The sequence below is a fragment of the Equus przewalskii genome, chromosome 11 (assembly GCF_037783145.1).
Source record: "Equus przewalskii isolate Varuska chromosome 11, EquPr2, whole genome shotgun sequence".
Lineage (NCBI taxonomy): Eukaryota > Metazoa > Chordata > Mammalia > Perissodactyla > Equidae > Equus > Equus przewalskii.
This window is the reverse complement of record NC_091841.1, coordinates 15,233,839-15,239,838: the sequence shown is the minus strand read 5'-3', so window position 1 is coordinate 15,239,838 and position 6,000 is coordinate 15,233,839.

Sequence of the window (6,000 nt, the reverse complement as noted above, 5' to 3'; positions counted from 1 at the left end):
CGTTACCAATTTTAGGTTTAAGATTTATACTTTTATTTTGTAGTAAGGAAATGCATCTATTCTCATAATATATTTTTCAGAAAGTGAGGTGGAATTAATCAACCATGCTTAAGAACCACCCCCCGCCCCAAATTCACAAGTTAAATTCTTTATACTGTGGTGGCATTTGGAGGTGGTTTTTTTGTGGAAATTATTAAGTCACAAGGGTGGAGCCCTCAGGAATAAGGTAAGTGTTCTCATAAAAGAGACCCCAGAGAGTTCACTTGACCCTCTGCCTTGTGAGGACATGGCAAAAATGTACTTGTCTATGAACTAGAAAGCAGGTCGTTACCAGACACGGAATCAGCCAGCACCTTGATCTGATACTTCCGAACCTCCAGAACTGTGAGAAATACATATTTGTGGTTTAAGCCACCCGGTCAATGGTATTCTGTAATAGCAGCCCAAATTGATTAAGACAGACTTTCAGTTAATTTTCAAGCTTGTATAGTTATTTCAATTAATGAGATAAAAATCTTTATCAATTGCCTCTGTTCCTTGTTCTATAAGCTGACTGAAGTCAGGGAAAGTAACCTAGTCGTCTTTGTGCTGTCTGTTCCCTGCATAATGTCTGGGACACAGAATCCTCTCCATAAACTTTGTTGTTACTTGTCTCCTTGAATTCTTGCTGTACTGGAGTGAGAATTTTTACTGATTAATTTTGATGAACTCTTTCTACATTAAATATATATATTTGCTACAAACATTTGCTCTTCTTTGATATTTGCTACAAATGTTAACCATATTTAGGCTGTAATTATGGGGACTTTATATAAAGATGTTATATTCTAATATTCTTTTACTTTTTGATTTCTTCCATCACATCACTCTTGGAAAATTCCTTTTTTTTCAGTGATTTTATAAATTTTAATCTCTTGGGTTTGTTTTGATAACTTTTAAAAAAAAGTTTTATTTTTTAATCCTTCTAGAATTTAATTTTGTTTGCAGTTAGGAAATATCTAAGCCTACTTCCCCAAAACAGGTAAAACAATCTGCCAGCATTATTATTAATTTCAGTAATAATTTGAAATTTTTCTATGTAATGTGTCATTTTACACACTTAAAAGGTTTAATTTGGGGAGCATTTCTCCTCCTTTTCCTCCTCCTCCTTCTCCTTATCCTCATGTTCCTTCTTCTTCTTTGGTGTATTCCCCTACAAATAGCACACTATTTCAGTAGCCAAGGATTTGTAATGTATATTTATGCTTACGAGGGGTAGTCTCCCCTAATTAGTTATCTTTTTCAAAAGTTTCTTGCAATTCTCAAATATTTATTTTTCCTGATAAATTTTAGGGTCATTTTGTAAAGTTTGAAAACTCATAAAAATATATTCAGAATTTCACGACTCTACATAATTATTTCAAGGAAAATGGTGCTTTAACATCTTGCTTTCAACTGACAACTGGGTGCTCTGTAAGATCCAGGACACCTTAATTCACAATCATGTTATCTTGGAAGTGATGACTGGAAGGGACCTCCGGGGTCCCTCTCCCTATTCCTTTAGATGCAGGGCCACAAGCAGGATAGTTAGACTTTTTATGTGATACTCAGGGATTCCAGCAGTAGAAAGTTGAAAGTGTCAGGCAAATTAAGGGCTATGTCCCAAACTATCATACTGTCACTGTCATGATCGTCTATTGCTCAAAGCAGTTACATGGCTTGCCCAGATTTCGGGTGGTGGAGAAATAGATGACATCATTTGATGGCAGACTGGCAAAGTCAAATTGCAGAACAGGATGTGGGATGGGAGATATTGTTGTAATCATTTTTGGAAAATATAGTCATCTACATCTCTGAAAGGGCATGCTGGGAGTTTCATTCAGATTAAGTTGAATTTATAGATCATTTTGGAGTGAACACTATTCTTAACAATATTGAATTTTCTAATTCCTGAATACTATCTATCTATTTAGATATTTTCTTTTCATTTTATTTTTGAAAAGTAGTTTTTAGTATAGGGATGTTGCTCATCTTTTCCTAAATATTTATGTTTCGGATGCCATTGTAACAGATCTTTAATATTTTTTCCAATTGTTATTGATATTAATATATATATAGAAATCCAATTGATTATTTAATTTTGACCTTGGATCCTGCAAACTTTCTAAATTCACTATTTCTAATAATCTCTGTAGATTCCTTAGGATTTTCTATGACACAATCATGTTGTCCAGTAAAAAAGGACAGTTCATTTCTTCGAGAGATGTGAGTACTTCCTTTTCAATTTCTTTTTGAGTCATGTTCAGAAGTATGTATTTTTCCTATATTTTACCTGGTTATCAAATTTATTGGAATAAGGTTTTTTAATAACAACCTTATTATTATTATTTTTTTTATTAAAGATTGGCACCTGGGCTAACAACTGTTGCCAATCTTTTTTTTTTTTATGCTTTATCTCCCCAACGCCCCCCTGTACACAGTTGTATGTCTTAGTTACAGGTCCTTCTAGTTGTGGGATGTGGGACGCCGCCTCAACGTGGCCTGAGAGAGGTGCCATGTCCGCGCCCAGGATCCGAACCCTGGGCCGCAGCAGGAGAGCGCGCGAACTTAACCACTCGGCCACGGAGCCGGCCCCCAACCTTATTTTTTTTTAAGTGTGAGGGATCTGTGTGATATTTATCTCCTCTTTTATTTCTCATACTGGTAATTTGGATTTTTCTCTGTTTTCTCTTGATCACTCTTGCTAGAAGTTCATCAATTTTGCTTAAAAAGTACCAGCTTTTGGCTGATTTGATTCCCTCCATTTTCCTTTTATATTTTATTGATTTTTGATTGTTTTTTTTTTGAGGAAGATTAGCCCTGAGCTAACATCTGCTGCCAATCATCCTCTTTTTGCTGAGGAAGACTGGCCCTCAGCTAACCTCCATGCCCATCATCCTCTACTTTATATGTAGGACACCTGCCATGGCAGGGTTTGTCAAACGGTACCATGTCCGCGCTGGATCCCAGGCCAACGAAGCGGAACGTGGGAACTGCTGCGCCACTGGGCCAGCGCCTGATTTTTGATCTTATCTTTATTGTGTCCTTTCTTTTACTTTGGCTTTAATTTACACCACTTGTTCTAGCTTCTCAAGATAAATGCTCAGATAGTTGCTTTTAAGAGTTTATCTTTAATATAAGCATTTGAAACTATAAATTTCCTTCTAAGTACTGTTTTGGTTGCATCTCACACATCCCAATATGCTTTTATTAGCTAGTTATAAACATCTACTTATTTCTAATATGATTTCTTCTTTGATTCATGAGTTCTTTATTTATTGCTATTTCCAAATATTTGGAAAATTTTCTGGATATCTGTATTTACTTTCTATTTCTGCATGACAAATGCTCCAACACTTAGTGACTTGAAACAAAACACACTTCTAACCTCACAGTTTCTTTATTTCAGGAAACTGGGCATGACTTAGCTATTTTCTTCACTTCAGGGTCTCTCACAAGGCTATAATCAAGGTGTTGGCTGGGGCTACAGTCTCATATGAAGGCTCAGCTGAGGAAGGATCCACTTAGCTTGCTCAGATAATTGTTGGCATAATTCAGTTTCTCAACATAAATTAAGAATCTCTTCAAATTGTAATTCCCATTACATCCCACTGTCTTTTGAAATTGTTGTCATACATTTTACTGCTACAAATGTTATAAACTCCTGAGTATATTATTAATTTTCCTTTAAACGGTTAATTTGAAAAGCATTTAAGAAAAAAGAATCTCTGTTTTATCCATGTATTTCATTTCCACTTTCTCCATTCTTTTCCATAAATCCTGATTTTTATATGATGTTGTTTTTTTCAGCCTGAATAACTTCTTTTTGCATTTCTTGCAATGTACTTCTGCTGGCTAGGGCTTTTTCCACCCCTCAAATACTGAGTTTACTCCTGAGTTGCATATACACAGGTTGAGACTACCTTCAGCCCAGCTGAAAAATAGCTAAAAGGCTGAAAGAGTGAGCAGAAATTTCAGTAGCCTCCCAACGTGGAGGCACGGCAGAAGACTTTGGAGCTCAAGTTCTACCAGTTCAGAGGGACTAATTAAATGACTTAGACTTTCCATTGAGACTCAAGAAGGTCCATGCCTCAGGATTGCTGTCTACATCCCAGGATTCTGGACTATACTATAGGACTTTTAGGCATTCCTCTACCAACTGGACTACCAGTTTTCCTTCTTTAGCCTTTATGATTTCCACCATTTGATAGTTCCGGTGGGTCAGTAGATGCATTGCATTATATCTTTCCTAAAAATAATATAATTCTCAGGTAAAGGACTAAATAAACTTCAGTCATGTTCTCCCACTCAGTCAAAAAGGGATTGAGCGCCTTTTCCTAGCATAAACTGACTTAATGTCACATATAAGAGAAATACTTGAATTTTATTCTCTAGAGTCAAGATAATCTCATGGGTAAAGAATAATAGTGTCCTTCCTAAGAGTTATCACCCATTTGTGTGCTTCTCTCCTTTTTGTCATGATTTTCCCTTTTAACCACTTATTACCCATCTGATCCCAATTTTGAACTTTGAATAATCCCTTATTATATCAATTGTAAGGAGGATAACATGTTCATGTGATATACTTCTTAGCCATTTATGTGCACTGGACATGGGGAAATTTGTGCCTTGGTTCATTAGGATGTAACTTATGGGAACAAATTGGCACACCATGTATTGTTCAAATAGCTTGATAGCATTTTCATTTGTGATATGGATCACAGGCTAACTGAAGTCAAGAGTGGAATTAAAAGTCCACTTCAAGATAAATCCATTGGAGACTACAGGGAGCCATGCCTAATGGTCTTTTGTAACATCCCTACAAGCTATGTGGTGATCCTTAGCCCTAGCAAAGCCTGCTCAAATGATTATAAACAGCTTTTCTGTTATTATTATAGCACATGAGTCTCTATCACATGAGTGACTTTGGTTGAGTCAGTGTAATATGTTGTTATTCTGACAACTAGTATATGTCATTTATCTCATATATTCAAGTGGCTACTCCTAGAGGCTAGGTCCAAGGCATTCTATTCCTTTCTTTCAGATTAAACTATTTTTTGATCTTTTACTATATTTTGATAATTTTTTGAGATTAAAAAATTTTATTGATTTTTTTTTTAGGAAGATTAGCCCTGAGCTAACGTCTGCCACCAATCGTCCTCTTTTTTGCTGAGGAAGACTGGCCTTGAGTTAACATCCATGCCTGTCATCCTTTACTTTGTATGTGGGATGCCTGCCATAGCATGGCTGACAAGGATTGCATATGTCCACACCCACGATCCGAACCAGTGAACCCCCAGCTGCTGAAGTGGAACATGTGAAATTAACTGCTGCGCCACCGGGCCAGGCCCCCTAAAAATTTTCTTCATACGTATATATCTGGTACTAGGTTTGAAAGTCTTGAACAATGGGGACTGCAATGGCTGGTACTCTTTGAGATAATGAGGGTGGGGCCCTAATTCAATAGAACTGTGTCTTTGTAAGAAGAGGAAAAGACACCAGAGTTCTCTTGCATGTGTGTTCACAGAGGAAAGGCTGTATGAGGACAGAGTGAGAAGGTGGCCATCTGTAAGCTAGGAAGAGAGACCTCACCAGAAACCAACCCTGCTGTCACCTTGATCTGGACTTCTATCCTCCATAACTGTGGGAAAATAAATGTCTGTTGTTTAAGCTACCCATTCTGTAGTATTTTGTTATGGCAGCCCAAACAGACTAATACGATGATGATGATGATGATGTTGATGATGATAAAAATAATCTTGTTTTGGTGAACAGAGGTCTGAATTGAATCACCACGTTTCAATTCAGGAAAAGCATGGTTTTTCATCTAATCACCAGATGTGAATAGTTTCTGAATCCAGAGCCTTTTGAATGAAGGTGTCATCAGGCATCCTTGAATAAGAACTCTATGATATCACCACAAATTGGTGGTATAAATCTTCATCTAAACATTTCTCTGAGGGATCTGAGACTATTTACCAG